Below are 9,744 nucleotides of genomic sequence, written 5' to 3'. Positions count from 1 at the left end.
GCCTATGGTGGACATTCAGCAGCTGCAAACAGGGCCGCCATCAGGGCATGACAGCCGTGACTGGCGTATTGGGCCCGGTGAGCAGAGGGGGCCCGCATCAGGCCCTGTCTCATCTGGTCACCGGGCCCCCCCCTGCAGGCGCTGTGGCAGCGGCACACTATTGACGTGCGGGCCCGCGCCCGCACGTCAATAGTTAACAGCCGCCAGCCAGTCTGAGGCTGGCGGCTGAATAGGGCCGCAGTGCGCACTCGCCGGCGTTGCCGGCGTCTGACGTCATTGTCAGCCGCCGGGCCCGGCGGCGAGTGCGTCTGTGTGGAGCCTGGAGAGGGAGCTTCACCCGGCGCTGGAGCTTGGCCAGGTAAGAAGTTGTGTTTTTTTTTTTCTTTGAGAGCTGCTGCGATCCGGGGGGCAGGATGATGGACACACAGGGGCAGAATGGTGGACACATTGGGGCAGAATGCTGGACACACAGGGGCAGAAATGCCGGACACAGTGGGGCAGAAATGCTTGACACAGTGGGGCAGAATGGTGGACACAGTGGGGCAGAATGGTGGACACACAGGGGCAGAAATGCTGGACACAGTGGGGCAGAAATGCTGGACACAGTGGGGCAGAATGGTGGACACACAGGGGCAGAATGGTGGACACACAGGGGCAGAATGGTGGACACAGTGGGGCAGAATGCTGGACACACAGGGGCAGAAATGCCGGACACAGTGGGGCAGAATGGTGGACACAGTGGGGCAGAATGCTGGACACAGTGGGGCAGAAATGCTGGACACAGTGGGGCGGAAATGCTGGACACAGTGGGACAGAATGGTGGACACACAGGGGCAGAATGGTGGACACACAGGGGCAGAATGGTGGACACAGTGGGGCAGAATGCTGGACACAGTGACACAGGGGCAGAAATGCCGGACACAGTGGGGCAGAATGGTGGACACAGTGGGGCAGAATGCTGGACACAGTGGGGCAGAAATGTGGACACACAGGGGCAGAAATGCTGGACACAGTGGGGCAGAAATGCTGGACACAGTGGGGCAGAAATGCTGGACACAGTGGGGCAGAAATGCTGGACACAGTGGGGCAGAAATGCTGGACACAGTGGGACAGAATGGTGGACACAGGGGCAGAAATGCTGGACACAGTGGGGCAGAATGCTGGACACAGTGGGGCAGAAATGCTGGACACAGTGGGGCAGAAATGCTGGACACAGTGGGGCAGAAATGCTGGACACAGTGGGGCAGAAATGCTGGACACAGTGGGGCAGAAATGCTGGACACAGTGGGGCAGAAATGCTGGACACAGTGGGGCAGAAATGCTGGACACAGTGGGGCAGAAATGCTGGACACAGTGGGGCAGAAATGCTGGACACACAGTGGGGCAGAATGCTGGAGACAGGGGCAGAAATGCTAGACACAGTGACAGGGGCAGAATGCTGGACATTGGGGCAGAATGCGAGACACAGTGGGGCAGAATGCTGGACACAGTGGGGCAGAATGCGAGACACAGTGGGGCAGAATGCTGGACACAGTGGGGCAGAATGCTGGACACAGTGGGGCAGAATGCTGGACACACAGTGGGGCAGAATGTTGGACACAGTGGGGCAGAATGCTGGACACAGTGGGGCAGAATGCTGGACACAGTGGGGCAGAAATGCTGGACACAGTGACAGGGGCAGAATGCTGGACACAGTGACAGGTGCAGAATGCTGGACACAGGGGCAGACTGTGAGACCCAGGGGCAGAATGCGAGACACGGGGCAGAATGGAGATACGGGGCATGATTGGAGACACGGGGCAGGATGAAAGACATGGGGGCATGACTGGAGACAGATGGGGCAGGATTGGAGACAGATGGGGCAGAATGGAGACACAGGGGGCATGATTGGAGACAAGTGTCAGGATTGCAGACATGGGGGCATGGTTGGAGACATAGGGGGCAGAATGGAGACATGGGGCATGATTGGAGACACTGGGGGCAGAATTGGAGACAGATCGTGCAGGATCATGGGGCAGGATGGATATGATGGAGACAGATGGGGCAGGATGGAGAGATCACATGGGGCGATCATATGGGGCAGGATAAGGAGATCATATGGGGCAGAATGGATACTCATGAGGGCAGGATGGGAGAATATCTGGCTGACGCCAGGAATGAGACACACGGGGCCAGGCTGGGTGATATTATTAATACCATAGGGGCTAATTTAGGGATATTATTACTGCAGTGATGTATTTATTTTATTTTTTGAGTATACTGTTTTAAATGGGGGGCGGTCCTGTTACTGTATAGAGTGATACTATGTCGCCTTCTTCATGTGGTGTAATGTAGAAGTTGTGAAAAATTAAGTAATGTGTTCTGCAAGCGGAGCTCGAGATAACTGTGTTATTTCCTGCAGAGAGAAGTCCTGGCTGGATGAAATGATGGCGGTCTGTGCTGGATGAAAGATGAAGGACTTCACCTAGAGACGTCACTGGTGAGTCAGTGTGTTACCTATACACTGACACTATACACTGTATACAGAGCTCCTGTGTATAATTTCACTAGTGATCACTATATTATCTGTACACAGACACTGCATACTAAGTACAGATCTCCTGTGTATGATGGCACTTATGGTGATAGTATGGTGCTTTTTTAAAAATTACTGATCAGAATTGTAGTATTCAGTCACTATGTGGTGGTAATATGTGGTCTGGATATGGTGTTGTGGTATTTGTTCCTTGTATGTGATATTATTCGATCACTGTGGTGGTAATATGTGGTCTGGTCATGGTGTTGTGGTATTTGTTCCTTGTATGTGATATTATTCGATCACTGTGGTGGTAATATGTCATCTGGTCATGGTGTTGTGGTATTTGTTCCTTCTATGTGATATTATTGGGCATTTTAAAAATTGAAAAATAAATAAAAATATACCTAAATTGTATTGCATATTTTAACAAATATTTAATAGGTTACAGCAGAGTAGGGCCCGGCCAAAAGTGTCTACCGTGTTATGGTGGCGGCTTAAAAAATCTTTTGGCCAAAACAAAAGCTGCCTGCTATATGTGTGATCTGGTGATGGGAACTGTTAATGTGTGATTGGTGAGAAGTGGAGTTTTTCCAAGAGAGAGCGGTGGGACTGTGGACAGTTCGAGGGGTGGAGCCTGGAGGCGGGGCTGGGGTGGAGCCTGGGCGGAGTCTCAAGGGGGCCCCGAAAATTTTGCCAGTATGGGGCCCCGAAATTTCTAGTGGCAGCCCTGGCTGCAAATGGAGGAATTGGAGAAGTCAGGAAGAGGAGACCAAAAGCAAGACATTTTTCTGGCAAGCTACGTGTCAGCAGGGGAAGGTACTATAGTGCTTTTGCCACAACCACCAGATGCACCACCACCACCACCATCAGTACCAGCTGGCAACCACCGCCCAAGGGCTCTTCCACCAGACTTCCTCGTTTTTTGGAAAATCTAACCAAAATAACAACCGTTATATGGTACTGTAAAACAAGGTAGAAGGTGTATATAAACTTGTTGAGAATTTAAATCTCCCTTTTTTTTGGGAGACTGAACCAAAACTCAGGCCCAGTGTATAAAACAACACAATGTAAGTGGCAGAAAGTGGCTGGCTGACATACGACAAACTAACAGGACTGCAGTATATCCACTTTGTGAGAATTTGAATCTCACTTTTTTGGGGGGAGACTGACCCAAAACTCAGGCCCAGTGTATATAACAACGCAATCTAAGTGGCAGAAAGGGGCTGGCTGACATATGACAAACTAACAGGACTGAAATATATCCACTTTGTGAGAATTTGAATCTCACTTTTTTTGAGGGAGACTGAACAAAAACTCAGGCCTAGTGTATAAAACAACACAATGTAAGTTGCAGAAATTGGCTGGAAGATACATGAAAAAATACAAGGACTGTAGTACAATTTCAATCTCCCTACAATGATCTCAGGAAAAGTATGGCAGCAATAAAAAGGACTGCTACACACAAAAGTGTGGACAAATAAACAAGATAACTGTGCAGAAAGGAGCAACATGATTTTTGCTTTTAAAAAAGCAGTTGGTTTGCACAGCAGCGTGCAAACAGCAATGCAGCTATCAGGGAGCCTTATAAGGCAGCCTAATAAGCTACAGAGATGATGCACAGAAATATAAACTCCACTGTCCCTGCAAACAAATGGTGGTGTTGGACAGTGGAAATCACTACAGCACAAGCAGTTTGGGGGATAATCTTCCCTCCCTAACTATATCCCTTCTTCTGATGAAGCTGCAGCAACCTCTCCCTATGCTAAGATGGGCAGAAGTAAAATGGCAACTGGCGTGCACGCCCTTTTATGGCCCCTGTGACGCCACAGAAAGCAAGCCAATCACTGTCATGCCCTTCTCTAAGATGGTGGGGACCGAGACCTATGTCATCACGCTGCCCACACTCTGCGTCCTCCTTCATTGGCTGAAAAATGGCGCTGAAAGCATCATACGAAATGCGACTTTTGCGCACAGATTGCCGACCTCATGGCCGATCCCACACTAGGATCGTGTTGGGTTTCATGAAACCCGACTTTGCCGAAAGTCGTCGATTTTTGAATTTGTCCGATCAGTTTCGCTCAACCCTACCCATGACCTCTGAGGGAGACCCAACTTTCTCACATTGGGCACTACATTATGCTGCAAAATTTGTCATCTGGTAGGCCCCTATCTGGCCAAAAACGTTTGTCAAAAACAAAAACAGTTTTAGGACAGCGTGGCCATCCGGTGAAAGTAGCACAGCGTGCAATGCCTGAAAAGGTATTCCATAGTAAAGAAGAGTGTAGTGTGGCAACTTTTAACCAAGATCCGAATGATCAGTCAAAAGTTATCAGCTGTTATCTGTAAGAAATGCTCAAAGACCTTTAGCAGAGGGAAGAATCTTCAAAATTTAAATACAACGTGCATGCTTAGACATTTAACCAGCATGCACTTGCAAGCCTGGACCAACTACCAAACGTCCCGTACCGTTGGTGCACCTGCTCAGAATGCTACATTGCTTCCCTCATGTAAGCCCACCGGTTAGGACACCACCAGCAGCAAATGTGGAGGTATCGTCGCAAGGCCAAAGCAGTCAGGGAATCACAAGGTTATTGGTAGGAAACACTGTATGTAGGCCAACATTGAGAATACCATCACCTACCCTCTCTCAATCCGCCATGTCCACCACCACTGCTAGTTCCACCATATGCACCTCTCCAGTCCAGCTCACCCTACAAGAGACTCTCGTTACGAAAAGAAAGTACTCATACTCTCATCCGCGTACACAGGGTTTGAACGCCCACATTGCTAGACTAATCTCATTAGAGATGATGCCCTACCGGTTTGTTGGAAGCGAAGCTTTCAAAGCCCTGATGGCCTACGCAGTACCACGCTATGACCTACCCAGTCGACACTTCTTTGCAAGAAAAGCCATCCCAGCCCTCCACCAGCATGTCAAAGACCGCATTGTCCATGTACTGAGGCAATCAGTCAGTAGAAATGTGCACCTCACAACAGATGCATGGACCAGTAGGCATGGCCAGGGACGTTACGTGTCCATCACGGCACACTGGGTTAATGTGGTGGATGCAGGGTCCACAGGGGACAGCCATAGTGGTAGAGTTCTGCCTAGCCCACGGTCTAGGAAACAGTTAGCTGTAGGCGTTCGCCACCCCTCCTCCTCCTCCTCCTCCAGAAGTGAAAGCTCGTCCACAGAGCGCAGTCGCACGACCACTCCATCCGCAGCTGCCAGTGTTGCACACGAGGTGTCCCATTATGGAACAGCTAGTGGAAAGCGTCAGCAGGCTGTGTTAGAAACGAAGTGTTTGGGTGACAACCGACACACCGCAGAAGTACTAGCCGAGTACTTGCAGCAACAAACTCAGTCATGGCTGGGCAGTGTACATCTTGAGGCAGGCAAGGTAGTCAGTGATAACGGAAGGAATTTTATGGCTGCCATAGCCCTTTCAGAACTTAAACACATACCTTACCTGGCTCACACCTTGAACCTGGTGGTGCAGTGCTTCCTCAAAAATTATCCGGAGTTACCAGCCCTGCTCCTGAAGGTGCGAAGATTTTGCTCGCACATCCGCCAGTCGCCCGTACACTCCAGCCGTATGCTGAACCATCAGCGATCGCTGAATCTTCCCCTGCACTGCCTAATAATCGACGTTGCAACAAGGTGGAACTCCACACTGCACATGGTTCAGAGGCTGTGCGAACAGAGGCATGCTGTAATTAATTTGTGGGAGGATACACATACACGGGCAGGCAGTTGGATGGCAGACATGGAGTTGTCTGGTGTGCAGTGGTCGAAGCTCCAAGACCTCTGTCAAGTCCTTCAGTGTTTTGAGGAATGCACATGGCTGGTAAGTGCAGACGACGCCATCATAAGCATGAGCATCCCACTAATGGGTCTGCTGATGCAAAGTTTAGGAGCTGGCGTCTGCAGCCGAGGAGGAGGGAAACCTTGATGACAGTCAGCCATTGTCTGCTCAGGGAACTCTTCTGGACGAGGTGGCAGACGAAGATGAGGAAGAGGAGGATGATGGGGATGAATATTTATGGGAGGAGGATGCTTCACAGGGGGCAATAGAAACTGGTGGCATTGCAAGGCCAGGTTCAGGGTTTTTGCAGGACACAAGTGATGTTGATTTGCAAGAAAGTGCTCCTCAACCCAGCACAAGCAGTGAATTGACATCTGGAACATTGGACCACATGGCTGAGTATGCCTTGCGTATCCTAAAAAGGGATCCCCGCATTATCAAAATGATGACCGATGACGATTACTGGTTGGCCTGGCTCCTGGATCCACGATATAAAGGAAAATTACAAAATATCATGCCACATGAGAACCTTGAGCAAATATTGGCTACCAAACAAGCAACTCTTGTAGACCATTTGGTTGAGGCATTCCCAGCACACAGCGGCGGTGATGGTTCTCACACGAGCCGTAGGGGGCACCATGGCAGAAGTGTTAGAGGTGCACAAATCCGATGTGATGTTGGACAGAGGGGTTTTATGACCAGGTTGTGGAGTGATTTCACAATGACCGCTGACACGACAGGTACCGCTGCATCAATTCAAAGTTACAGGAGACAGCATTTGTCCAGTATGGTTACGAACTACTTTTCCTCCCTTATCGATGTTCTCCCTCACAGGTCATTCCCCTTTGATTACTGGGCATCTAAAATAGACACCTGGCCTGAATTGGCAGAATATGCATTACAGGAGCTTGCTTGCCCTGCTTCTTTTGTGCTATCAGAAAGAGTCTTCAGTGCTGCTGGTTCAATACTGACTGAAAAAAGGACAAGTCTGGCTACCCAGAATGTTGATGATCTAACCTTCATTAAAATGAACCAATCATGGATTTCAAATTATTTTGCCTCACCTTCTCCTGCTGACACGGATCTTGCCTGAAAAATGTCTTGCTTTTGGCCTCCTCTTACTGACTTCTCCAATTCCACCATTTGCAGCTGCTGAATGTCCACCATAGGCAATTTTTATACCTGCCTAAAGGGGCTGACTCCCCCCACAGGGCTGTGGTCACCACCTGGCGCAAGCACCCGTGCGAGTGCCGTTTGCCTGGACAGGTGGGTGCGCCCACTCTTGGGCGACAGCACTGGCACAGGGTCCCTCATAGTACAATGAAGTGTCTCTGACAGTGGTGGTGCACAACCAACGTCAGACACACCGTCATAATATGAGGTGCCCTGTGCCAGTACCGCCGCCCACGAGAGAGTGTTCCCCCCAGCTCGAACAGTGCTCTACCACTTGCAATACTTACCTCTCCCTGCTCCCCCACTGTGTAGTCTGTGCTGTTAAATCATTCAATGGCACTGCCAATACAAATTTGTTGAAATGATAGATGATAGTTAGACCAGTTAATACTTTGCGCCTACTACCACTGTCTGCTACTCAGCTGAGGAGCCCACCCCAGTACATAGCTATGCCACCTGTTTAGTCCTGTTACCAATTTTGAACTGCATTTAGCCTACTTTATTATTTGGGCCTACTAACTGTGTCTGCGCCACTCATTACAGTTGTCCTCCACTGAACAAAGCAATGCCGCCTGTTTAGTCCTGTTACCAATTTTGAACTGCATTTAGCCTACTTTTTTATTTTGGGCCTACTAACTGTGTCTGCACCACTCATTACAGTTGTCCTCCACTGAACAAAGCTAGGCCACCTGTTTAATCCTGTTACCAATTTTGAACTGCATTTAGCTTATTTTTGTATTTGGGCCTACTAACTGTGACTGTGCCACTCATTACAGTTGTCCTCCACTGAACAAAGCAAGGCCGCCTGTTTAGTCCTGTTACAAAATTTGAACTGCATTTAGCCTACTTTTTTTATTGTGGGCCTACAAACTGTGTCTGCGCCACTCATTACAGTTGTCCTCCACTGAACAACGTTATGCCGCCTGTTTAGTTCTGTTACCAATTTTGAACTGCATTTAGCCTACTTTTGTATTTGGGTCTATTAACTGTGTCTGCGCCACTCATTACAGATGTCCTCCACTGAACAAAGCTATGCCGCCTGTTTAGTCCTGTTACCAATTTTGAACTGCATTTAGCCTACTTTTTTATTGTGGGCCTACAAACTGTGTTTCCTCCTCATCCTGCCCATTGCCCAGCCACTGCTAGATGAGTCTGCTGGTACATTGACCCAGACCACTACATTCCCCTTGCACTCTACACAGCCAGAATCTGACCCTGCTGAAAGTCAGGTTCCCCTTCCCGCATACTATACCACCTTACACGGGGACAATGAGGAAGGTGCAGATGACAGTGCAGGTTCCTTCATCAGGAGGGGGGGCATACTCGTTGGCGACGTCACTGTCACAGGGCCCCTCATAGTATGCAAAAGTGTCTCTGGCAGTGAAAGCGCCACCCGCCGTCAAACACACCGCCGTACTATGAGGGGCCCTGTGCCAGTGCCAGGTGCCAACAAATGGGCCCCCCCTGCTTGCTCAGGATCACAGCACTTGCAAAGTTGTAATACTTACCTCTCCCTGGGCCCACGAAAATCTTGAGCCAGCCCTACCCCCCACAACTTTAGGCAAATGACCCCCTGTTTTCAATGCCTAACTATTATTATAAAGTAAATTAAGATTGACAAGCTTAAGAAATAAGAATTGATGTTTTTGGCATTAAAATGGACACTGTAGGTGTTTTCCTGTCCTCCACTCACTGCCGACTTTGATTCCACATTGACTTGCATTGGGTTTCGTGTTTCGGTCAGCCCCCCGACTTTTCGTAAAAATCGGCAGATTTCACCCGACCCGACTTTTGACAAAGTCAAGTTTCGAGAAACCCGACTCGATCCTAAAAAAGTAAAAGTCGCTCAACTCTACATCTGAGGTGTTCTCTGGTAATTTTACCATGATGAGTGTATATTATCCTTGTTACCAACATAAGACATGTTCTCTGAACAGGTCATCATACTCTTCATCTATATACTCTTCTAGTAGAACGTTTTATAGCACTATATGAGATGTGTTTCTTATTGAAGTGAGAAATATTTTCTAGTGTCTCAGACAATCAGCTAATGACGGAGATACTCATTTTTTTTCTACAATTACTCACTGCTGTATTTATTAATAATAACGATATTAAAAGAAGAGTAGTGTCTATTGTCTTATACATACACCTCTTTAAATCACTTATTCTCCTAGTATTAATGTCACGCAGAGTTTTTGACATTTCCTCAGAGGGCATTGAGCAAGGCTCACTAGCGCCATTGTT

The sequence above is a fragment of the Ranitomeya imitator genome, chromosome 2 (assembly GCF_032444005.1).
Source record: "Ranitomeya imitator isolate aRanImi1 chromosome 2, aRanImi1.pri, whole genome shotgun sequence".
NCBI lineage: Eukaryota > Metazoa > Chordata > Amphibia > Anura > Dendrobatidae > Ranitomeya > Ranitomeya imitator.
Note: the sequence above shows the minus strand (reverse complement) of the source record.